Source organism: Triturus cristatus, chromosome 10 (assembly GCF_964204655.1).
Source record: "Triturus cristatus chromosome 10, aTriCri1.1, whole genome shotgun sequence".
Lineage (NCBI taxonomy): Eukaryota > Metazoa > Chordata > Amphibia > Caudata > Salamandridae > Triturus > Triturus cristatus.
In genome coordinates this window covers 967132164-967159331 of record NC_140593.1, presented here as the reverse complement: position 1 = coordinate 967159331, position 27168 = coordinate 967132164, and the positions used below count along the sequence as shown (strand labels likewise).

Here is a 27168-nt window from a genome sequence, read left to right as displayed (position 1 = left end):
CTTGTACATTCATAAAGTATTTACATAGCCACTGGAATTAAGCAGAAATGGACGACCAAATTCTGCGGCAAGGAATGCATATTATGTGGCATAGGATGGCACCATTATTTCGCGGTAATTTCGCTGTCGCGGGAAAAGATTCACGTGCCATGTTAACGCCTGAATGCAGCAACTAACGATGCGTTGCTATTTTTTTTAGTCATTTTTGACCTATTTGAAATTTAACTCGATGTTACTTTTTGTTGGAATCTGCAAATTATGCTGCGGATGGTGGTGCATATGCAGTAACCCCTCTAATTGTGCAAAAAATGTTGCGCCTGTAGAGTAGATCAGGTCCATATCGCTGAGAGCAGATAGCACAGTCTAATTTCTTGGACACCATCGTGGAAGCCTGTTGGCAACAAGCCGCCTATGCCCCCTCCAGCTGAGGCTGTCATAAGCACACGGACGGCTGGCAGGGGCGGTGGGTGAGATTTGAAAGTGGTGGGGCGCAAACGAATTAGCATACAGCACCGTAGCGAGCGAGCGCAGCGAGCGAGCCCGAACCCCAAAAGGGGGGTTTGGGGGGGTTACCCCCCTCCAAGAAAATTTTGAAAAAAAAGAAGAAAAATCGTGCATTTTCAAGCAAATTTGAGAAAGCAGGAAGGTTAATAAAGCAATTGTGAAAGTGCAGTTATTACATTAATAGATGGCATAACATAGGTAGCTGCTTATTCAGTATTACCACAGAGCTTCATACATTCTTTCCTATTATGCTCAGGTGCTGAATTCAGACTATAAGACTCATGGAAATCTCAGCTCTAAGAGTAGAAGAAGTTGCACAGCAGTGTAATGGTTGCCAGGCTCGTTCCGCAGGAGCGTCAGGAACTTGAAGAAAAGTCCACAGTCTTCCCCTACGGCCTTCCGACTCTATTAGAATAGACTCTAGAGTAACGAATGGCACGCAAGGGGAAAACAGGGAAACAAAACAAGGAAAGGCGGGGGAAGAAAAACAGTCTTACAACATACTGAATATTAGACTCTAGAGTAACGAATGGCAAGCAAGGGGAAAACAGGGAAACAAAACAAGGAAAGGCGGGGGAAGAAAAACAGTCTTACAATATACTGAATATAAAAGAGGCAGCGCAATGCGCTGTTACCGTGATTCTGGTTGAGCTGAACTTTGTACACACACTTCACATAGGTCCACGCAAGTACCCCAAATATAAATGGTATAAAGCAGTGTTTCCCAAACTGTGGTCCGCGGACCCCCAGGGGTCCGTGACACATTCCCAGGGGGTCCTCAGGCAGTAATTTTAAAAGCACAAAAAAGTTCCTTGTAGAATCAGCAGTTTTCCAGCAACAATAAAAGTGTCAAGATTACGTCGGTGATTAATGTACCTGCTGGAGAGAGATGAGAGTTGTGTCAAGTGGCAGCTTTGACTTATCTAATGTAGCACAGAGGGTTAATATGCCTACTGCAAAGAACGTGTACCATGCATTTTGAAAATCATTTTTTATGTGCCTAGGTTAGTGGGTTACTGCTTTAGTCACAGATTCTTTTGTTACTGTGCAGTTCATAAGTGACAATAGTAATCTAGCACAGTGACCTATAAACTGTCATCAAAGACTGAGGGTAGTCCTGAGAATGAGGGTACAGCAGTTAGTCTAGGGCGATACATCGATTAGTCCATGCTGTAATATGTGGAGAAGTGCTTCCTATGGTGACCCGTGGGGGAGGGTTGTTTTTCCAAGTAAATTGTTGCAAGTTGTTTATTGAATGATTCACTTGTATATATTCCGATGTAATGCCAAAGGTTTCATTGTCAGACTCTAGATGGTAAATGTGCTTACAGGCAGAAATGTAACATCCTTTCTCATTTTATGCATATACGATTTCTACAAGCTAATGTAGGTGGCATATTAATGCAGGTATCTTGTAACGTTGTTTTTGTATGACTGGACATTCAATAAAAACATTTACAAGAAAAATATGGAGCATTTATACTTGAGTGTGGCTGTAATGGCAGTTCCAGTCAGTAGTAGAAGCTGCAGTGGCCTCCTGGGCAATAGTGTAGGCCCTGGCACTAGTTTATTTACAAATGAAGCACTGAAAGCTCAATAATAAATCAGTAAATGAATGGATGTAGAAGTCACATGATGGTAAGATTCCCTGATCTATAACAAGGCTTCACCGACTATTCAGCGCATTCCCTGTCTCCAATCCTGCTCAAGTTGATAGTCTTTCAAACTAGAACCCAATCAAACAGCCTCTTCCGCCATGCACAATCTGCTTTTTTACCTTCTCAAGCCAAACAGGTAGTTCTTACTGTCCTGCCAGTCAGGTTCCTATAGAAATCTTGTAATTGTCACATTGCTGATATGCCTTCCAGTTCTGTAACCTGCATGTGTCTGTGGACCACAGTGTGGTGGTCTTGAGCATTGTCATTCTGTAAAGTGGCTTTGTTTTCATTGTGCCTGCACAATGCACTTTATGCATGTGGTGAGTGTCTCGATATTTCTAACCCTTGACAAACTGATACTTTGCCCCCTCATTATGTGCTCTACCTCCTTATGCTAATCAAATGCTTGATATGGTGAGACATGCAGAGGAGGAGGTGGCCGTTTCTGCAATGTCTCCCTGGCCAGCTCGTATCACTAGTACTGCCTCGCCGACACTACATCCATCCCCAGGTACATACATCCATACCACATTTGCCTCTGTATGCACCATTTTCATGATCCATTTGCAATTTTACACCTATACGCAGGCTAGTTGGTAAGATGGAAAGAAAAACTTCACACTACGCACACTACGAGCAAGCACTGGTAAAATCTATACAGACCCCACATGGTAAAAAATAATTCTTTTACAGTTTAACCTTAATTCCTGCACTTTATACCACTTTATACCAGCAACTGGAAATGACTGGTAGCGTTTTTTGTATGAATGCACCTGATCAATTCAATAATGCTAGTGTGTGGCACCCACATATCATGCATTGTGCATCATTGAATATTTCGGCATTTCATATAATCCTCATCTCTCTATTATTTACACCAAAGAAGTCCACGAACTCTCACCACTTTTGCAATATCTCTCTAAAGCCACTAGTGTTCCAAAAACAAATGGTATGTTCAAATTTACCCACCAGGAATGTTCATTGTTGAAGTGGTGAAAGTCTAGTTGGGAAAATGTTTCAACATGCAAGTCCTACCTCATCTCTCCACCACCTTCGACGTGGTCAACCACAACATTCTAGTAAGCCGTTCGCGATCTGTAGCACATGTATTAGACCAAGCAATGAAATGATGCTTTTTCTTCTACGAATAACACAACCAAAGAGTCTAATTCAGCAGTGGTCATTTTCCCACCTACCTGGTCACATGCAGAGCCCCTGAAGGCCTCCCATCCCCAGGTTCTTCACTATCTATATCCATTGACAGTACTCCTCAGGGCCTACTCCCCGCCCTTCCACTCTGATGCAACCATTACATAAATATAGCTACAGGTCACAGGGAACAGTCCCAAGTTTGATGATGTTTCAAAAGTCCTCAAGCCAATGAAAATTGGATACTTCAGAACCTAGTAAATACGCTAACCTGTATTTTGATTCTTGCGGAGAGGAGGGGGTGGTTATCTTAAAACGCTGGAAGATTATGCCATAGTTCCCTACTCTAGTTAACATACACGTCTGTATCTACTATAGTGAAGAGGCGGTCAAGTCAGTGGGAGAAAATGGAAATTGAAATAAAAAAGAAGAGAGGAAACAGTGCCCTGGACTCAGTTTTCCCAGACAAGCCAATGAGTAATCTCTAGCTGAGAAAGAAAATGTACTTTATCTCTGCATGATTCAAACATAGGTATATATCTTGTCCAGTCTTTTCTTTGGTGTAACCTATTATTTGCCTATATATTATGGAGGAAGACTTACAGAGCTGGCATCTTCTTGAAACAGTGGTGATGGCTCCGCTAAAACAGAATTAACCTAATACAATAAAACATTTAACATTAAGTAATTTATACTACAGTAGTCTCAATATCAACATATACCATATGCTTATAGGTCCTCGGAAGTCTTGTGTGTTTCCTTACATCCGATAAATGCTGACATAAGCTGGCCTAGAATAACTAAGGGAGCCAATTAATATATACATTCACACTGAAATACAAACACATGAAATACAAACATTATATTAGTATACTATGTTCTACCGAAAAATAAATATTTAATCTTGCACTGGCACGGAACATTCAGTCATCTTTCAGAAGTCTTGTAAAACTTAAATACAAGTCACAGAAGTAAGAAAAGATAACGTGGGGGCATATTATCAAGCACGGCGTTAAAATTATCGCCGCTTTAGCAGCAGAAAACTGCAGCTAAAGCGGCGATAAGGAGCTTGATAATATGCCGCAGAGATTTCCAATAGAAGCCCAGGTTCTGGTGTGAACATGGACTTCTATTGGAATTCACAAGGGCATATTATCAAGGCCATTATCGCCGCTTTAGCGGCAGTTTTCTGCCGCTAAAGCGGCGATAATTTTATCGCCGTTTCTTGATAATATTCCCCGTGGTTCGCACATTTTCAAAGTAAGGAATCTGTGTTCTGGAACATGGGCCATGAGACGGGGACCATCCTGTGCAGCGCTCTATCGCTTCTTAGTGAGGTCAATATGTGGGCAGTATCAGTAAAAGAAACATAGTTCAGCGGCCAGCCAGACTCTGCAACAAAAAACACTAAAGAGAGGATAAACCGACAGACAGCCTGTGCTGAAACTGCTTAGGATAAAGTTAAAGGTGTGCAAAATTGTGTAATTTTAATCCACAGAATTATGCGAAATGTTGGGGAAAATACATGAAATTATGTGTAAATTACGTAAAAATCATTTCGGAGTATTTTGAGTGAAAATTGAATTTAAGAGCATACCTCGAATTCAAAAGTCACTTAGGACTGCTTTGTCACTTGGAATGCCAGTAAGGGGATTAGTTCTTGGAGAAAATGCCTCCCCCAACACATTTACTGCTTGAACCTGGCTCTTACAAGACATTTTCTGTTCCATTAGTCTACATTTTCACGCCAGCTTCATTTCTGACATTTCAAATAACTTATGTAATATGAAATTGCTTCAATTACGTCTGGGAACAGTTCCAATTCAAACTCACCTGGCAACACGAGCAGGAGCAGCAGCCAGCCAGTACCACACAGTGTACACCGCCACGAGGTGTGTGTGGCGCGGTGACGACGGACTGCCAGTGCGCACCTGCTAACGATGATGGCCAATCACTGTTCGCATAAGCCACAGTGATTGGCCATACCTTGCGTGGCACCCAATGCCTGGTTTGCAGGCTGCGCGGTGTCTCTCAGCCAATCAAGAAGACGCTGCAACATTAGCAGCGCCTGAATTGGCTACAGCACCGTGTGGGCACAGATAGGGCTCGCCCATAGGAGAGACCGGGGGCTGCTGCATGAAGCAACCCTCGGCCTCTCGGGTCCCCCTCGGCCCTCCCTCGCTCTCCTAGCCAGTAGTGGCTGACTGGCTGACAGTGCGCATGTTTGGGTTGGTCACAACCCAAACTCGAGTATGCGCATACGCCGCGCGCCGCTGGCCTTCAGTGTGCACTGTGCACTGTCACTCAAAACGGAGTGCTCGCCCCCGGCCCCACCCCCTTCATCGGCCGGTCCCACCCACGCTATTGTGAACTGTGAAGGAGAGGAAAAGGAAACTGACAGCGCTGCACTGCTAGCATACGTGAGCAGCCGCGGGTCCAAGTGGCTGGTGGGGCTACGCCCCTACGCCCCAATGGACGCACCGCGGCTGACGGCTGGTGGTACATCACAAATAGTTTGCCTAAACAAGCTGCCCCTGAATATCATAGAAAACTTAATGGGTTATTTTACACTATTTTACAGGACTGCTTGTATCTGAAGATAGGCAGGCGTGGGACTGTATCTGTAATTATCTGCAAGCCACGCAAGGTTCAGGCTGAATGACTGGCTCGGGCTTGGCCCTAGTCCCATGCCGTGGGCACTTGCGAGTCACAATAGAGCTACTTTGCCCCCTCCCTATTGCAATATTAAAGGATAAAAAGAAAGTTTTAACCACTTGACAGTTGATGGTTCAAAATCTAAAAAGGTGCGTTTTTGCTGTGTGTGAGCTGCAGTTCACAAGCGTCTCGTTGAAGACCTGTGGGGACTGAGAGTCGGTTCTGTTGCTTTGATAATTCAGTGTAAATGCCGTCATTGAGGTGGTGACCCTCTTCACTTTTCGTGCAGTGAAGGGAGAGGCGTGCCATCAACTTAAAAATAGCCTCCTCCCTTCTCTTATATTGAGGAAGAAAGTAGTGTTGACATTTTGATACGTCTTTTGAAGCGAATATTAATTGAACACAAAGCATTCTCCGTTGAGAGCAAAGTGGCAGAGAAGGAGATATTCAGCCAGTGGTTGAATTAATTCTTTATATGACCAGGAAAACGTGGTTCAGATCTCAGCTTCATTTGATCACACTGTGCGATATTATGCAAATCATTTTACTAATCTGGGACCACCTTGAAGACAAAATGTCCACATATGGTATAATAGACAGTAATGTTGCTCCACATAACAACAATGATTTTGCCAAGATATACGTTGTAAATGACCTAGAGACATCTCTTGGTTCGCTCATTGCAGTTTTGTCGGTTTGTTGAAGGTAGTAAAACGTTTGTTTAAAAAAAAAAAAGTATTTTGAGAAATGTCAGTGCAGAGATGTATAGTCCATTGTACTGAAGAGAAACACAAGCATTCTCAAACTAACCTATTTTTAACTAAAAAGAATCTATTGTGTTTTTTAGGTGACGTTGGCTCCACAATTTCCATTCTGAGGGCCATATTATCAAGAACGGCGCAAACATTATCGCCGGGGCTTGATAATATGCCCTAGAGAATAGCAATAGAAGCCCAGGCTCTGGTGTCAAGGACATCAAACATGGGCTTCTATTGGAATTCTGTAGGGCATATTATCAAGCCCCTTATCGCCGCTTTAGCGGCAGTTTCCTGCCGTTAAAGCAGCGATAATGTTTGCGCCGTTCTTGATAATATGCCCCCAAATCTTTTAATGACTCGGCTTGTGCTCTTACAGCCAAGTAAGACCCCTTCCTGTCTCTGCGCTCGATCAGCTCTTTCTGTGAATTTTCACGCTTGACCCCCTCTTTGTATTTGTGTTCACCAACTAATTTGTAATTGGAGTATTGAACTCCAAACATAAAAATCGGAGATAATTTTGTAGATCGATTTGAAAAATATATGGATTTCACAGAGGCCTGTGATGGTACAGACGTGTCCCTTTAGTTTGGAGGCACAAGGCATAACACAATTGAAACGTAACAAAGCTTCTAAAATAAGATGCCTGTTTTTTTATGGAACTTACTGCAACATTCTTGCATTGCAGAAAATAAATTGGTGCAATTACTAACTGAGTGGTACTCACCAAAAGTGTGAAAGGCCTTTTGCACACAGTTATCTTTATTATGATGCACTACCCCAATAGCCGTTTGCAGTGCATATCAAGGTTTGGTGCACACCTTAAATAAATCATCAGCTTTGTGATATGATCATTTTAATCTTGATATAACAATAGTAATCTTAAAAAAATCTTTATTCTTCTTCCTGTTCAAATGAACAATATTTAATTGATTGCAGTGTTGTGTATATTTCTTTGTGGTTAAGAGCGCAGCACCCAACATGTGGTTCGCCCTTACGTAGTTCTCTTTGAAAGCTGTCAAGCATAAAAAGGCAACTATAATAATATTTATTCACTAAATCACGTGTATATTACAAAAGGCAGTACCAAACATGAATCAATTGTGGTGACCTATTAAAACTCTGAAACGAATGCAAGTCAGCAAACATATCCTCCCCTCTTGGAAAAGTATAATCCAGTGTGGCATCAGCAAACCTTATTTGTTATAAAAAGTGATCCAGGAGAGTCACCAGAAAAGGGATAAGAAGTAAGAATATTACGGACAACAACAAAAATTGAAAAAATAGAAGAGTGAGGTGAACCTGTGCCATGTTAGTGATAGCATGCAGAGGACCATATATATATTATCTAAAAGTGATTTACTCTATAGTAGTTTAATCCTTTTGGGTGGCGATCCTGAGAAAGTAAAGTAGTAATATTTATCACAGAATGCTCAGAAGAAGTAAGTATGAATTATTTCTATTTTTGATGACTATGCAGCATTTGTAGAGAAGAATTAAATCTCAATGCAGTTTTATACTGCCTGATATAATGTAAGAGGTAAGTTCAACTTGGTGTTAAAAAAAGGGCCCACGAAAGCCAATAAGTTAAATCCTATAATCATTAAAGATACTCAAGGTAGGGATAGATGCCATTTTGGAATGAGTAATAGTAACTCCTGTTTGTAAGTAAAGTGGAAATAATTAGTAATTGTGTTAAAAACAAAAAAAGGAATGTGTGAGTGGAATAATCTATAACCTATTGTTTTCATACCATTGGAGGTTTATTTACTCATTTGTGTATCAGGCATATAAGGAGCCAAGAGTACAAGAAATAACAGAGCCTATATTGCAATAATCTTAATCCGCAAATAAGAAACCATTTTGTAGAATCAACCTTAAAACATAAGATATAGGTAGTATACAGTAATAATGAAATTAATATACATTCTAATTCGAAGTAAAATACTACATATATGAGGGGTGTGTAGGTCATGATCTTTTCTCAAACAAGCACATATTTCAATTTCCTAGAAAAAATGCAATTCTTTGTCTTGTCCTATGTCAATACTACCTAGTTTAACAAACCATTTAGCTTGAAGTTCCTCCTAATGTTAGAGCCCATTTCCCCTCCACCCGGATGGATTTGTACTGTTTGAAGACCATGAAAGTTTAAATCTATGATATTGTGATGAATGTGATTCATTATGTATTGTTTTCAGAAGGTTATCTGTTGATTTCTGATGTGTTCTTGAGTCCTTTTTTTTAAGCAAGAAATATTGCGGCCTACCTACATAGCTTGATACTCTTATTGAATAACATAGTACAGATTTCGTATTACAGTTGATGAAGTCATGAATTGTGTATATAGTCTTTGAATTGTAACTAAACTCTGTAATTTTATAATCTGAGAGCTGGCCAGTGCTGGAGTGCCCATATTTGTCTGAGCCTTTGAGCTGTACAATTAGGGCTATTCTTTCACCTTCTTCTGTCCTATGTTGTTTTGGAATAGCAACACATGGCTCCTAGTTTTTAGTGCTCTCTGTTTGGCTAAGATAGTTTTGTTGTAGCCCCTGTCTGTAAAACGTCTCTTTATTGTTTTCAAGGATATAATAATAATAATAATAATAATAAAACATTTATTGAGCGCATGGCTGCACAGCTGTGTATCCCCGCGCTGATTGCTGAAAAATCTCATCCGCGACAACAGGACGGGAAGGGACCCGAGTTATTGAGGAAAGAGGTGTGTTTTCAAGTTCGCTCTGAAAAGGGTTTCAGAGGGTTCCATTCTTAAATGAATCGGAAGAGCGTTCCAGAGTTTCACTCCTAGAAAACTAAAGGAGCGGCCACCGATTTTAGCTTTTTGAACGCGGGGTAGTTTGAAAAGGGACATTCCTGAAGACCTCAGATGACGAGTAGGGCGATGGATGGTCATGAGGCTTCTTAGGTATGAGGGGCCCTTGTTGTGGGCTATCCTGTGAACATAGCAGAGGCTCTTGAATTTTATTCTTTCCCTTACGGGGAGCCAGTGCAATTTGGACAGTGCAGTCTTGGCCGAGATTCTTTTCGGAAGGCCTAGTACCACCCGGGCGGCTGCATTTTGTACACATTGCAGCTGGTGAAGAAGTTTTTGGTTAATGCCCAGAAGAAGGGCATTCCCATAATCCAGGTGCGGTGTGATAAGAGCATGTACAATGGTTTTCCTGGCTGTAATAGGTATAAGGTCAATGATTTTTCTAAGGATTCTTAGTGTTCCGATGCATTTGCCAATGATCTTGTGGACTTGGGATTTACCTGAAAGATCCGAGTCGATCATGATCCCGAGGTTCTTGACTTTCTCAACCGGTTGAGGACATTCGCCAAGCGATGTAGGCCACCATGCTTGAGACCAAAGGGAGGTGTTGTTCCCAATCACAAGCACCTCAGTTTTGTCACCATTTAGCCGGAGGCAATTACTGTCCATCCACCTAGCGACAGCAGTCATGCACTCCGAGAAGTTTAAGGCATACTTGTCAGTATCCGGAGTAAGCTTGAACATGAGCTGCGTATCATCGGCGTAGCTAACTATGCCCACGCCGAAGTTCTCTATGATTTGAGCCAGGGGTTCCATATAGATGTTAAACAAAGTAGGGCTCAAGCTAGAGCCCTGTGGAACCCCATAACTCACGGTCCGCGAGGATGATTTAAAAGGCGGGCAGTGAAGCTGGAAAGTTCTGTTGGAGAGAAAGGATTTAATCCACTCCAGTGCGCCGTCTTTTACTCCAATGTCGGAGAGTCGGGACAAGAGCGTGGCATGTAGCACCGTATCGAAAGCGGCGCTTAAGTCCAGCATGACCAGCGCTGCAGTTTCACCCTCGTCCACCGTCTTGCGGATAAATTCCGTGGAATACAAGACAGCAGTTTCCGTGGAGTATTTGGGTCTAAAGCCGGATTGGGTGGGATGGAGGATGTTTTCTTGCTCTAAATACGCCATGAGTTGGGAGTTCACTATTTTTTCTATTATTTTGGCGCAAAGAGGCAATAGAGATATTGGTCTGAGGTTTTGAAAGCGAGTAATAGGAGTGTTCGTTTTTTTTTTTTTCAGGGGGATGACTTGGGCGTTTTTCCAAGCCTCAGGGACGTGACATTCTTTGAAGGATAGGGTGATGAGATGGCATATTTGATCCAAGAGAGTACTGTCCATGATGTCTTTGCATTTGTCTAATGGACACACATCGTTTGGGGAGCCTGAGTGGATACTGTTGATTATGCTAGACAGTTTTGCTTTGTCCGGAGTGAAGAAATGGGTAAGAGTGGATTTATGAGGGCGGGGAGGTATCGTACCCAGAGTGGGGGGAGCGGAGAAAGTAGCGTGAATTTTGTCTACTTTGTTGACAAAGAAATCAGCAATTTCTTCACATAACTCATCAGAGTATGTGTCTTGCGTATCCAGGCTCGATGTGTCTGTTAGTTGTCTATAAATCTGAAACAGTTCTTTAGAGGGATTTATAGACTGTTCAATTCTATTTTGGTAAAAGAGACTTTTTTCCTTTCTTATAAGTCTCTGATAGTCCTTTAATTCACGTTTGTAGTTTTCCTTCAGTTCCGTGGAGTAGTTCTTTCTCCAATTTCTTTCAATCCCTTTGCACCGGGCTTTAGCTGCCTTTAATTTTTCTGAAAACCACGGTTCAGATTTTGTTCGCCTTGCAGGGGGTTTGCAAGTCCAGGGGGCGATTTTATCAAGTGCCTTACCCAACCAGAGTTCGTAAGAATTCCAGGTGTCTTGGAGGGATAGACCTTGGGGGGGGGGGGGGGGGGGGTGAATTTTTAATTCGTCAGAGAGGCGTTCTGGGGTATAGTTTTTCCAATTTCGACGTTTGGCATATACAGGTTTGTGGGCATTATCCTTAATCCTGGTCTTGGGTATATTGAACGTGATCATGTGGTGGTCTGACCATATGATAGGGACCGGAGGTTGTATATTAATGCCTTCCCAAGTCGCGAAAATGGGATCGAGGAGGTGGCCCTGTTTATGTGTGGGTGAAGTGGAAAACAAAGTGATCCCCAGAGCGTGCAAGGCTGTCTTAAGGAGTTGAGCTACCTTGGCAAGTAGATCTTCAAAATGGAGATTCAGGTCGCCTAGTATCATGAAGTTGTTATATTTGATAGCTAGTTGCGTCGCTATTTCAATTAGTTGGTTGCAGAAAGGAGTAGCACTGCCAGGGGGCCGATAAATAAGAAGCCCATTTATGGACATGTTAGGGGTCACTTTAATGGTAAAAATGCCGCATTCGCTATTAGTGATGCCTTTATGAGTGAGGGTGCACTCCAGTTCTTTTTTGAAGATCATTGCAAGGCCACCACCGCGCTGTATCGGCCTGTCAATTCTCAGTAGGCTGTAGCTAAGAGGGACAGCCTCGAGTATGTCTGGAGATGAAGATTCTTCTAGCCAGGTTTCTGTTAGGAACAGTATATCGAAATCATTATGAAGTAGAAGGTCGCGAAGTTCCAGTTTGTGTTTAACCATAGATCTGCAATTAAGTAGCATCAGGTTAAGACAGGTTACAGGGTTATTAGAGATGGAGGCATCATCAAGGCGAAAGTAGCATGAGTTGCATTGAGATGATAGTACGTTAGGATCTATGGAGTGATGACATGATGGGGTGGGGGTCTTACCGATTTCAAATATCGCCTCGCGAGTGTAGCGGATTGACTTAGGAAAGAGCGCTCTCTCGGATGCCTGCGTGTTGCCCCTGTGGCCTGAGTCTCCTGTCCCGCGTCCCGTCTGGTCGCAGACGGGCAGGACTCTGGCTTGACTCCGGCGCGCGATCGGCGTGCCCGCAATGCGCGTCCGCTGCGCGGAGCCATGGACGTATGGTTTTAAGCGCTCGAAGCGCGACGTGCAGCGCGAGCCCTCACCAAGATGGCCGCTGCCTGACTTCCTTACCACTCTGCAGTCCCACCTGGAGCCGGTCTAACAGTCGACCGCTTCCCAGGACAGGCAAGAGTGAAAATAAACTAAAATAACGTTGTCCAAGCTGTGTAAGGGGAGCGGCGCTCAAGTAGCTTGAGTAGAGGAATCGATTTCAATTTTAAAAGCAGTTTAAGGGGGGAGCGGACACAAGGGAGGAAAATAAGATACAGCACACTATATAAAAAAATCAACCTCCCGGCTCAAGCCTCAGGAGGAGAATAACAGCAATCAGCAAACGTTGTTCGTGTATGAAGGCATCATTATTTAGAACACCTGGTTGTGTTCAGGTAGGTTGAAATGTCTACAGTGCAAGCAGTGTTTGATTGCCTTGATGCTTAGATAATTGGTAAACAATGAGCACATATCTAAAGTAGTCATCCTTATAACTGGTGTCCATTCTACATCCTCTAGTTTGAGACTATACTTTGTGTCCCAAATGAATGATAATATTTTAGTAACCAAGGAATAAAAGAAATGAGCTGCATTCTCAGAGCGCCTCAAAATTGGAGAGGCAATTCCAGCTTTAATCAGTCCTCAGGTGGAAAGGGATCTATTTATGTATCTTTGTTAGTATACATCTTGTTGGATGACATGTCTAAGAAAGCTATCTGTGTTCAAACTTCTAGATAAGATTGTTCTTTCCATTCTGCTAATTTTACAATATTTTTGCTAATGTCCAGGATGGGATTTAAGTTTAGATTTTCATATGTCGCTGTGTAAGCCAGTTGGCTGCCACTGCTGATTACCCTCATGAAACTGAGAGGCAGGCCTTTATTTCACCGCATTACAGCATCAGTATGAACCCTCAGAAATTGAAGAGATAAGTGGCGAATCCCATCATTGGCCATAAGCTTGTTATGGGGCAGAAACAGAAGGCGGCTTCCTCCTTTTTATTTTTTTATATCGAAGACCCACTGGCTTAGAGCGTGGACTTACCATTTCCTTGCAAATTGTTTTTACCACAAAGCCATTTGTGCCACTCCTTATCAATAGATCGCACCATCTGTAGATGCATGCATTACTCTTTGTCTCCTAGTTTATCTAGCTCTCCTTATGATTAGACCAGACTTTGTCTTCCATTGTAATGCTAAGAGTTAGATAAACTGCATGGTACCAAAAAAGACCTAATAATTCAAAGCTGCACGTCAAATTAGGTGAAACGCCTGAAAGGAAAAGGGAAAACATATTAAAAATACTCTCTTCACAGTTTTGATGAATTGGCAAAATAAATGGAAAAAAAATAACAATAAGGTAGTTATCTAGACAGCCAATGATTTTTTGTAACAAACTTTATTAGCATTTTCCAAATTCAAAGTGCAATCTCATTAACAGGCAGAGAATTGAGGCACCCATCTAAGAAACTGCAGCAAATAATGAACATCATGCAACACTATTGTACTCCCGATCAAACAAACGCCGCCACCATTAGAATGATATTATACATACAACCACAGGTCCACCCTTATCTGGTGAGTCCTCACCTTGGATTGAAAGCAGGTGGCTATCAGGCGTTATCAATGGACAGCCATGCATAATCTGATCCCATGCTCACGCGTTCAGAATTGCGCTGCCTTTTCTGCACCTCAAGCATCATGATCGTACCCTTACAATCCATTCTGCCTATCTATGTAGCTCCCCTCTCCATCCAGGTGGCCTTGTGCTTGGAGATCTCGGTCCCTCCAGGCGCTGTCTGCAGTTCTGTGATCAAACAGGACATGTGTCAAGCTTCCTGGTGTGCTTGCTGTATAAATTCCAGTTTTCACAGGGCCTACACTTCCCCATCGTCTCTCTGACATGAGGGGGAAGGCGGCTGAAGCAGCCAGTTTGTGCATTGCAGTTTCACAAAAATACTCAGCCTCCGATGGCCTACAACATCAGACCCTGGCACCAATGTGGAGTGCCAGTGCATAGGCAAAGTCCATGTATTCACTTAGTGCTGCAGCCGAGTTCTGGCCCTTTAGTCCCATTGCTTCTGCACCAATTAAAACAAATATTCACTTGATGCTCACGTGTGCAAGGACCTTTCTGCCAGTCGACTGACTTGTCTTCCTCCCAGCCTCAAGAAGGAACGCTGCGCTCTGACCCAGGGTCCTTTCAACATTAGGTTTATTGTAACTAGGTGCGATGCGAAGAGTTAATTTCAATGCAATTCAATCCTTTATTCGATTTTTAAAAGAAAAAGATCATTAAACTTCACATAAAAATACATCATTTATATATATATATATATATATATATATATATATGAAAAAAACGACAGATCTTTGCTGAATACAAGGAAAGAGGTAACAGTGCAATATAGTGAGACAGCAATGCTTGCTGCTTACACAACCACATCCTCCAACAGTAACCTCAGTGAGTCCGCCATGTAACAAAATATGATTATGTACCTTGTACGAACAATAAATAAAACAATGTAATAGAGTACAAAAATAAAAAAAGTGCTGTTTTCCCTTTTAGCCTTGATTTAAAAGTCTCTCAGATTCATTGTCCAAGAGATCCATATATAAAATCAACATACTATATTAACAAAAAGGGTCATGAACAAAAGTGCCCAGTTTCATGGGACATGTGTAGAACGTAGACGTATCACTCATTCGCTGTATAAAAATTGCAATCGAGTAACATAACCTCTCAGTAGATGACTTCTGCAAAACCTCAATTACAACCCTGCACTGCCTTAAATCTCAAAATTTTACCTCAAAAGTGGTAAAATATAAGCAGACCCCAGTGTTTTGCAGAAGAGGATAAAGTGCAAGGTGCTCTGTGCAGACAGTCCATTGCCTGGACAAACCGGAAGCTTCGCAGAGAATGTACCCTGACTCACGTAAGCGACAAAGTGAACAACACTGTTAAGACAGTCTTATTAGCAAAAATCTATGGTATACGTTTTTGACCCATACAAGGTACGGTTCAGGGCCATGGCAGATGCGTTTTTTTTTATTTTTTATTTTTTTATTTTTATTTTTTTTACGTGAGCAGTGACTGTAGACAATCTCAAATTATTTCTCATCCTTTCATCTATGCATTTTGCTACAAAGGTTTCTTCAAAGAGTTGTGAAAACTAGCTCTAAAGGTGGCGGGGCTCTAGAGCCGCTCATTTAAGTCCAGCCAACTACAGCTCTTAGATAGATATATATATATATATATTGGAAGAGGTGTGGCGCCGCGGCCAGGGTGACTGACGCCGGAATCTGGGGATCATGGTTCGATCCCCGGTGCCGGTGGCAGATTAGCCCAGCACCATGTGACTCTGGGCAATAGTTTGCTTAATCTAACTGACGGCCCCCAGCGTCTAGAGACCCTAACGGGTGATTGTTCGCGCTTTACAAATGTGGATTATTTATGACAACCAGGGTATTCTGAGCTCCTATCTAGTTCTAGACAGTCGGCCACAATTAGACGGTTTAATGTAGTCTACTCCGTCCATATTCTCAGCTATAATAATAGGCTGAAGTTTCACAAGGTCACTTGTATACCCCAGTCCTGTCTCTGAATGACAAATAAAGCTACTGGTGGACTTTGGTACAGCAAGAAGCCTTTTAATAAACCCATTTTCTACCTTCTCCAACCCTGGTTCGTCGCAGAGGCCCCAGGCACCGGCACCATAGATTGCACCTGAATGACACTTGTCCTTGTAGATTTCAGCTCTTTGACTGGTTTGCTGCTTAGTCTGGTTGCAGGTCTTAGGACCGCTTCTGTGCTCTTGGCCAAGGCAGCTGCCCTGCTGGTCTTCAAAGTGCGCCAGGTCAGTCTGTCGTCCAATAATATTCCCAGGTAAGGATACAAGGGAACCCTACTGATCTTCATCCCATTTTTTTAAAAAACTTGTCTTTTATTCAGTATCCCAGATATGAATTTGTGCCTCGCTGTGAAATTCTGTAGCGCTGAATTGCGCAAAGAATGCATTTTGCAGCATTCAATTTGCAGCATTCCGTGTACAAAAAGCAGCACGCCAATGTCATGTGCTGCACTTGCACAGTGCAAAAAAAAGCGAGCGGTGTTTTGCAGTTCAGGTGTGCCAACTGTTCGGCAGAAAAAACATTTTTGTGAGAAACTTGTTTGACACTGTAATTTACACTCCTTTGTTTCGCACGTGCACTGGTGCAAAAGTATAGTAATTCCAGTCCTAGGTGTATATTGGGCCACCGTATAATATTCGGCACCTCTTATAAAGCTAAAGGGTACCTTTAACCTTTGCAGTGCAGACGTTTCCAAGTTTATAGACCTGTGCAAAGAGCTTTCGATTTTTTTGTAATTTTTTTTTAATGAGAAATACTTTCCGTTTCAGAAGAAGTCTATGACTCATAAAATATACACATTTTTACTATTTTAAATGTATGGCTTATCTTTATCATTTGTATTTCGTCCACCTTTTTCTTTCAAACCTATTATTTTCTCATTTTTGCATTAAATTGTCTCGCTGATTTATTTTAGTTGTTTTTAAAATTAGTTTTGCACCCATACAGAACATGATCTACACCATCAACATACTTTTTTTCAATCCCAGGACCCCTTCAACAATTCCATAAGTAAAGCTACCTTATGTTTGCCCAAGTCTCCTCAACAGCCTACATTACAGAATACACATGGATGGCTCCGTACATATTAAACACATCTTCATCATTCCAACGTGTCTGACTTTTATCACCCCATGCACATAAAAGACTTTGCTAGCTTTCTGTTCTTCTTCTCATCATAAAGAAGAACAAGCACTGGCAAAGCCCGCAGGTCTGGTTAGCGCGCAAAGGTGTACACGGCATAAGAGCATTTAAATCTACACAAGTTGACAAACTGAAATGCAATCTACATTGGAAGCTTTCTTCAATACAGTCCTGTTTTTGTTTCAATGCCAAATAAAAGTTGGATGGCTAGGAAGCCTTCATTATAGTCCTCGTTTAGTTTTTTCGACATACAAAATAATATTTGTGATGAAGCTTCCTTGCCACTGAACTTCATTTGATATCAAAACAAAAACATGGCTCTTGAATACAGATGAGTCTTTATAGACAGCTGTTACTTTTCTAGGAAAGTGAAAAAAAATGCCTAGCCTCGGTGGAATAAATGGGAAAGCATGTAGGTAAAGAACTATAACAAGTGGATGAATATACATAGTAATATATATCCAATGTAAATCATGAATGTAACCACTCAAGTGCCAATCATATAGACAAAAACTTTATATACGCTTATGATTAGAAAAATACTGTTATTTCTTCATTGCATATTCTTTTTTGTGTATTATTATTCAATCTTAGTTTGATATAGCGTATAACAATTAAATATGACAATATTTACAAGTCAACAAACAAAATACAATAAAGTTAATGCAGTCAAAAAAAGGAAAATGGGGGAAGGGAATACAGAAAATTGAGATATTGTGAAACCAGATAGCAAAAAAACTACATAGACATGTGAGTAATAAAAACAATGCAGTAGATGAGAACTACGCGCGTTTCGGCATAACTGCCTTCATCAGGAAAACCGTCTATTGTACTGAAACTGAAAAAAATATAAACAACATGTAAGAGAGTGGTTACATTCTAATGTTTTATATACATGTGCACCGTGATTTTAAACACTTTAAGTACAATGCTTACGGAAAAGATATATATATATAACTGAATAGTTTGAAACAGGACAAAAAAGGGGGGTACAAAATGATATATTAAGCATTCGAATAGACATCTCAAATTAATCATTCCTATTTGATTGCTCGTCAAAAAGATAGAATGACCAACTGAGAGCAGAGCGTGCCCAATCTTTAAAACATTCCATTAGTTATATACATATATACAATCTCCTTATCTTCTTTTATTCATTATTCACACTACTATAATACAGTGATCCTGTCTATACAAAGGCTAATTATTTAAATAAACAAAGAGAACACAAATATTCAGAAAAAGTCAAAATAAGGACATTTTTAGAAAAACAGTAGAATAATAAAGAATAAGTATTCAGAAGAAAGATCAAACAAATAAAAGCAGTCAAATCAGATAGCCTTATGTAGCTGAAGTACCCATCAATACATCACATATTGCTACAAATGGAAAGGGTAAGAAAAGGCTACTTCACTTACTGAATACCAAAAATTAGAGAGCTGAATTATCTTGGATTTGGTTGGGCGTCAATTATATGACTGAAGGCAATGTTTGCGCAGTCAAAGACGATATGATTCACTGGTTCTCTCTAGGCAAATGAGATATACAATATATGTAATTGGGTAAATAGATTTATACAACTATATTCATTTTATTAAGCCCAAATATACAAATACGTTGAAAAGCCTCCTAAATGGGAAAGCAGACAGAGTGGATAAGAGGGGGGTGATAATATTTGTCTCAATGAGTTGAGGTTAATCCCTTTAGAGGACAAAACACAGACCCGCCCCCTCATGCGGTGGTGACGAGTTTTGACCAACAATGCTCTGGTACTTAACAGAGTGCTCATTGAAGATTGCCTGACATTGGATCGGAGCCTTGATATTCCTTGGCTGAGGGAGATTAGGGACTTGACTCTGGCCATGTCCAGACCAGAGCTGTTAGGAATCCCTCATCCCTTTTTTCACTCAGCAGAGGGTCCTTGCAGGATTTGTGTTGAGCAAAGTATTGGGCAGCAAGGTGAGAGAAGGTCAGGAACGTGCCCTCTGTCATATTGTATACTTCTCTGGCCACTACGGAAGTTATGCAGCATTATTTGCTACTCCGTATCATCAGAATTTTCTCCTATCCACGTTCAGACGTAACCTGTTCCATTGGCTGGTGGCATTCCCTCACTGCAACAACTCGGAGTGTGACCTTGATCCATGCCCCTGCGATCTGATATTTCCACAAAGTATTTTACATGTTATGTTTTTTTGTTGCAGGTTTTATTCTAAACCTAGATCCATGTACTGTTCAAGTTCTCTTGAACAAACTCTCCTTAATACATTTCTCGCAGGCACTTATTTCCTTCAACACCTAGCTTCCTACCAAATGATATAAACTGTTTATTCCTATCTCCGACTGGTAACAAAGATTAGGAGGTCCTTGGGGAACAGTGGGACAGTTACCCTTGGGCTGCCCAGCGATCAATGATTCCTGATAAGATGACGTTGCAGTTCCGTGGCTGTTCACTATGTGTTTTTTCCCCCCCCCCCCCCCCCTTCCTTCTGTTTTCCCTACGTTAGTGTGCCTGCGGAGAGAGACTCTGCATAGGGGGGACCTGATTTCGAACCCGCACTTTATAATACCATCAAACTCTTAGATTTGTGCATTGATAAGTGATGACTGTTTTAAGTCGTATTTAATACCTCTTTTGCACTACCAGCACTTTAGTAAGTTGACCCCAGGTTGCCCCTTCTCACTTTTTGGAGCTGTGGCCCCCTTGGCTTTTTTTTCTTTTCTTCACCCCGAGGTGTGAGAACATGGCGTTGGACTCTGGCATCATGATCTCCATACTAAGCCAGCTATTGCTGGTTGTATCCTTGACTAAGCTCGGCCCCCATTTTTTCTGCAGTTAACATCTATGGTGAGCTGGCATTTACGTGTTCCCCTTAGCACATCTTAGACATTCAGAAGTGACAATTATGCTGGGTGGAGCTCATAGCTTACCTTAGTTGAGGTTTTTGATCTCCTCCCTTTCCCTTCGAATTCTATTCAATATGTATTGTCGCTGTTCGGATGTCATGGATCAGGGTATGTCGTGGCCTGGACAGTGCTCTCTTATGAATTGCTTTTACCATGTACTGATAATAGCAAATGTAATGTTAATTGTATTTTAATGTATCTTCTTTTATTGTACTTTTATGGTCTATTTACTTAGATTAAATAAAGTTTATTGTGTGTGGGATAAGGTAGGGGAGTTGTAGGGAGAGAGAAATGAGAGATGGCAGTGTGTGGATGAAACAAGGAGTAAAACACTTCAGAAAGAAACAACGTGTGATGGAGGAGCAGGAACGATGAGCGTGAGACACAAAGGAGGAAGGGGTGGGAGTGAGTTAGCAGGATCAGACAGACGTGTGTAGTTCTAAAGTAGTCCCACATACAGTTCAATGCAATCACTGCTTTGCAGATGGATATTTAGACTATTAACACTTCACCTTTGCTAATGTCTGGGCTCATAAGGCTCTATCCAAAGAATCGAAATTCACAACTGAGGCTTTTCTACAAATCAATTACTGAAGGACATTAGTCTCCACAAGGAAGACCGAGAATGATTAATTGTTAAACCATGAAGGCTTATTAAAGGTTTATGGAAGGCAAAATCATCAAGTTAGTATCAATCAATAATCAATATATGAATGCATCAATTATTAGGAGGTTCAAATTAAAGTTGAGGGTGAACCAGTATAAGGCAGCCTCGTAAGGAAAGACAAAGGCAAGTCAGTTCTTCCAAAAAAGAGACTACTCTAAATTTCCTATTCTGCTCTCCTTTAAAATGCATTGAAATCAGGTTATTGTGAAATAATACGATCCTGATCCAGCAAAAGGCCAGGATAAACTTTTTCACACAACAACGTATCACTTACTATGGGCCCATAAATACATTTAGATTTTCCTCACTATTTCGCTGGGGATCAATTTTTATTTTGCTTTGATCTGAATTAGTCTATGCCTAACTAATCTTCACAGATCAACACTCTTCCTTTGGTCAATGGACCATTAGTCGAGTAGTTGATGGTGATATTAACACATTCATTAATTATCTTATCACTTTATAGTAAAATAATCACAGACTCCAGGTAAGATTCAACATATTTTATCTAATATTTCAATCAAAAATGAACGCTCATTTGTACAGATTCACAGTGCAAAGTCCATTAACTTTCATGGGAGAGAAAAATTAATTTATCAAACTTCATTCAAAATACAGACTTTCCACAAATTCAAACGCATTACGAGTGATAGACGAAGAGACAAAAAGACACAATAACTCTATACTTTGCAAAAATTCTTGGAAAATTTTAGTAGGAGTGATAGTTACCAAAATAAACAGGAAATGCAACCCCTGGCCAAAAGGATTGATGCAGGTCACCTGGTTAAGAGTAAGGAGACAAAAACTTGAGGACAAGTGCAGGATAGGATTATACTTACTATTCTTTTCCAGAAACCCGACGCATCGAAGCGCATCCCCCTCTTACACTCTCTCCCTCAATATTCTTCCGCAAATCTTCAATCTAATCGGGCTGTCTCCCAATATTAAATATTCCCAGTCTGTTCTTCTCTTGCCTATTCAGCATCAACGATTCTTCTCAGCAGCAGCACAGCTCTCATCATCTCACCTCATCAATAACCCCAGTCTAACTATATCTCTCAAGTCACTCAATTTATATCCTTTAATTTTGCATATCCCACCCTCAAAGGTTGTAAATGTCTACGAATCCTGAACTGTGATTGGGCCAGAGCAGGGGAGCTGTCATCACCTCATGCGGTCATTCCAAAGTCCTTAACTAATTCTTTGTTTAATAAACCCTTCCCTCTTAATTTATTCACTTTTCATGACTCTTCCTGTTCCCATACATCTCGCACAATAGATAGATACAAATTTTATATAATTTCTTCAGTTGAGGATTCTTTCTCATGCTCTCGTCCTTGGGTTTTGGCCGACGACCAATGTCCCGGTCAGCAGGTCACTCTCGGTCTTCACTGCACAGACTCAACTTTCACTGCGTCTCACCCGCCATCTTTCTTTCAACTTATCATATCGGGCCCAAAACGTTCACTATTGACAAAAGAATCATAAACAAATGTTAATTTCTCAAATATGTCATTATCACTGTTTACCTCCCTCTTCTATTCTATCCCATGTTATTTTATTATTTGTTATGCAAAGCGTTGGTAGCAAAAATGCTTCTTTTAAGATCCAGCAAACATGTGCTTGACATGCGGTACTTCGAGACCTACAGTTAGCAACTTTTAGCGCATGCGTGAGAGTTTTTCTCTCACATGGCTAATCACGTGGTTTCTTGCACGTGACGGATTCGCAAAGCAATTTTCGGTTTCAAGCGGGATTTTAATCACATAGCGAATTTATTCTTTATTTAAGCAGCAAAATGCCTATTTTCCCGTGTATGAATATCGTATGTATGTTTTCATTTATCTATGATTCCTATTTGTTAGTGTTTGTTAACGAGAGGTTGAGCCGAGCAAGTTTTTTCTCGAATCCTTGCTCCATCAATGTGTTCATTAGCTTCTCAGGTCCTCTGACAGTACAGCTTCTTTTTGCGTCCTTCAGACTTGCTTTATCTGTAACAAAATGACACAGGGACCAGCCTGTTCTCTGCAGGTGTCTCCATGAGTGTGCTACCAATTATAACATTCCATGACTTTCACAGTAAAAAGTAAACATTTCACATGGGGAAGAAAGCAAAAGGACATTGCATTGGAGGATTAGGACTCCACCTTCTTCTAGAAATAAAATGCACCCATGTCACAAAGCAAGATAGTACCCAATATCATCCATTTCAAACGCAGTCCTACAGTAGATACAGTCAAACTAAACGTGAATAAAAATTAGTTAATAACATTTGCATGTTTGTGTCAATGTTGATTTAATCCAAAACATTTAATTAAAAAAAAAAAAAACATTAAAATCGAACAGATTTGGTACCAACCATAGTAGCAGCATGTTGCTTCAGAGTGCCCCAGGACAGTCCTCTATCCCCCGGGGTCTTCAACGTGTGTATGTTACTGTCACATTAGTTAATTGGAGGTGAAATGCTTTGCTGTCCATATCCAGCACTTACCCCTATTGAGCGATGATTTTTGGATTGAGTCTGACCTTCGCAAAGTTGGTAAATGACATCCAGCTATGGACGCTTGACAGTTTTTTCTCTCTGTTCTAGCACAAATTAACTGCTGTTGCGAGCTACAGCTAAGCTTATTCCATAGGAGGGAGGAAGGGGTGAAGTAGGCATTTCAAAAACTGAGTGACATTCATAGTGATAGTTTTCAAATTCTGTCATAAGAGGGGACGTATAAACTACCATGCAGAAACATGCTGATACTATATTCAACTAATGGCTAAGTTGAGATCGTTTTTGTCTGTAGTTGCAAAGCACATTGAGGGCCTCAGTGGGGTCGGTTGGACTTTGCATTACTATTGTGTAGGGGCATCCAAAAGTATACTTGCTACGTTACAACCGATCCAAAATTATACAACCAAAAATGTAGCAGATTTCATTTCAATCACCAGCAGCAGGTTACCTCTACTCCTTGAGATTTCATGGGCTTTGTCACCAGTTCTATGAATATGAAGACTTACTAATGGTGCACCATAAACTATACCACAAGGCTTGACTGCTGACTAACTTGGTTCTTACTGTTAAAGTTAAGAGATTTATTAGTAAACACCACCGTGAAAGCCCTGGCCCAAATGCCTACAGCGATGGAGCATATAAGATGCACATTTTGACAGGGATTGACTCCATGGTCCCAGTATTGTCTTCAGACCTTATGCAGGGAGACAGATAAATTGGAAGGAACTATTTGGCGTAGAATATTTGGCATGACACACTCAACCCTTAGTGACGCAATAAGGGTTGAAATTGGATTGGACAGTTCCAAGTCCTTGCTAAGGCTACAAAGAGAGGCTTAACATCCAAATAAAATAATCGGAAAAAGCTATGGAGACTAATTAAGCAATGAAAAAGTACTCCCACCAAAAAGTCAAATAACCTTGGTTATCTTGTATGATATGATACTTGTAAGGACTTTGAGACTAAGGGAGGCTCCAGCATGAAGTATTAAGGTGGGGGGGAGAGACGGCAAAAGCTCCCAGGACAGAAAAGAATATGGTCTTTGTACAGGAAGGGCAGGTTAGCTGATGTGGAATCTGCTTGCTTTGTACATCACTAAGGCCCGCATTACGAGTGACACACAAATTCCAGTGTCCTAAGTAACAGTAGTTCAGAGTTATTAGTTGTGGCACTCCACCACACAACTATGGGGCGAGAACACAATTTCCTGATTTTTACTCCTCAGAATCTCATTGTCCCTGTTATTTCCTCACCCCTGGAACTACCAGGACCCAGGGCTTTAAGTGGTATTAGAAAAGTAGGGGGGGGGGGTCTCTAACATGGATGTAACCTATGTAATTAAGCGCGTGGCTTAAAATAATCTTATGATTCCTGTAGAGTGACACCTGACTTGTATTTTGGTCTCTCTCTGAGCTTTTTGTTATTCCATCCAGGTATATAACACAACTGACATACTCCTAAAACCATCCAGAACTATTGTCTGTCAGTGGTGGTTAGCTTTTTAAGATAAATGAGTGCAAATAATGTTTGTTTTGTAAATAATACTGAAAATGTTTCATATCGTAAACTGTAAGACAGTCTTCAACATTACAGAGGCTAGTGAAAGGGGTCTCCAGAGTGTCTCAATCCCACCAGTTATCTTATCACTTTTCCCTTCTGCGCCCTCATTTCACTCTCTCACCTGAATGCACTTCCTCACATCGCCTTCAGTTCACCATTCTCCAAACATACAACGCACGTAGTCCACTCTTGACTAAACAGTGCATTTTCTTTCACTGTTTTGCACAGACTCGCAATTGCAACTGGAATACATAACCATTGCTCTATGCACTCTCTGCTAAGAGACCAAGGATTAGATGAACATCTATTCGGAACACCTTTTTGACCCACTAAGAGCCACAGTAAGAAAGTAACACTGCCTTCAGCCTCCACTCCAGAGCTCTCAGTGGGGTCCAGTTATAAACACCTGGAGGCGACTAAGTTCAAAGTATGCACTATACAAAAGTAATATGCAGCACAAAAAAATCCAGGAACACTGTATTCTTGGGAATTAAGGTGAAGTAAAACATGTGAAATATAAACGGGACTTAAATCTGACATGGATTATCATCACAAAGTTTACATTTATTGGTCAGAAATCGATCAGCATTTTTGCCAGTAAAATTGAGGGCATAAATTTAGGGCCTGATGGGGACCTGTATTTTTTTTTTTTTTCTTTTTTTTCTTTTTTATTGTTTTTTTATTCCAAAGTATTTTATTAATTTTTTATAAACCGATACATTAGCATTTCTGTTACGAGGTTACCCAGACGTAGATTGTGATTACAGGTACTTTGAAATATGTTTAGCTCATCCCCTCTACATTGACTTGCTGGAAAATTAGGCAAAGGATGATAGAAGAAAGAAGCAGGGAAGAAAGGGGTGAAAAGAGGATACAAGAGGTTCTGTAGCAATGAGCCTAATTGGGCTTATAGACCTGTGACAAAGCTGACACCCCCACTAGATAGCTTGTGGCAGGATCGGTAGTCCTAGAAGGCCCCCCACGCCTCATCGGCCCTGGTGGTAGCATTCCAACTCGCTCTCCACACGCCCCGAGGTGGAGGTGGGAGGGAGTCGGAATGGATTCAAGGAGCTTCGTAAGAGTCTAGGTACGTGTCGAGTGACTTCCACATCCCCCTGGTTGCTGGCCTCCAGGGTGAGTTTTGTGGAGAAATGTTATCCGCGCCTCTGATGTGTCACCCAGTTGACCCAGCCTTTGTATGAGGTCTTAGTTGTGTCTTTCCAGTTGGTCAGGACCATTTTTACAGCTGCGTCTAGTAGGTCTTTGTCATGCTCCGATCTTGGCCCTGTGGACACGAATGCGGTGGCGAGGGAGGAACATTCAGATTTTAGTGTGCAGCCCAGTGCTTTATTTATGAAATCAAAAGATTTTCTCCCAGAACGTTTTGAGTGATGGGCAATAGTAGATAAGATGTGCTAGGTCCCCTTTTTCCCTGCTACAGTTCCAGCATAGATCAACTTCCCTGAGGCCTAGTGAGAATAATCGAGCGGGGGGTCCAGAAAGCATTGTGTAGTAGCCAGAATTTTGTTTGAGAGTACCGGGGAGATTTTATTACGTGAGGCAGAGGTCCATAGTATAGTCAGTTCTTGCTCATTCAGTGCGATATTTCCTTGTTCTACACAATAGTTAGTTGTCTTATCGTTAAGTTTGGTGGAGTTTGGGCGTAGAAGTTTGTAGAGGTGTGATACCTGATGACCTAGTCTCCTGATGACCTAGTCTGTTGATCTTTGCCATGTACTGTGTGATTGACGGTTTGGCAGTCAATAGTTTGGCTGTGGATAGGGCTGTTTTGATTTTCAGGAAGTTGTAAAACTCAGTGTCTGTTAGGTTATGTCTAGATTTCAGTACGGCAAACATGGTGGGGTATCCCCCATCCTCTAGTTGAGCTGGGTGGGAGATGCCTTTCTCTATCCATGTGTCGAGGGCTAGGCATTGTCCCTTGTATCTGATCTTGTTATTGGCCCAGAGTGACTCCAGTTTCAAGTCCTTTATGCTGTTCTCGATTTTCTTATCTATTCTTAGTAGGGCAATTTTTGTGTTTTTAAAAAATTGAGCTAGAGGAGTGAGGATGCTTGTTAGCTGTTAACAGTGCCATTGGGTTTAAATTGTTCAGTATAGTTCTCTCAACTTGTAGCCATACCGGTGTGTATCCGTGGGGAGGTGATATCCAGTAGGCCCCCTGTTTTGGCAGAAATGTTGTTTGGAAGACTCTAA

General features: G+C 41.3%; 1 protein-coding gene across 1 annotated transcript in view; it reads left to right on the top strand.

The window, feature by feature from the left end:
- The window catches only part of MYD88 (MYD88 innate immune signal transduction adaptor), a 69828-nt gene that overhangs the window by 968 nt on the left and 41692 nt on the right, over positions 1 to 27168 (top strand). The gene's annotated exons all lie outside the window — the stretch shown is intronic.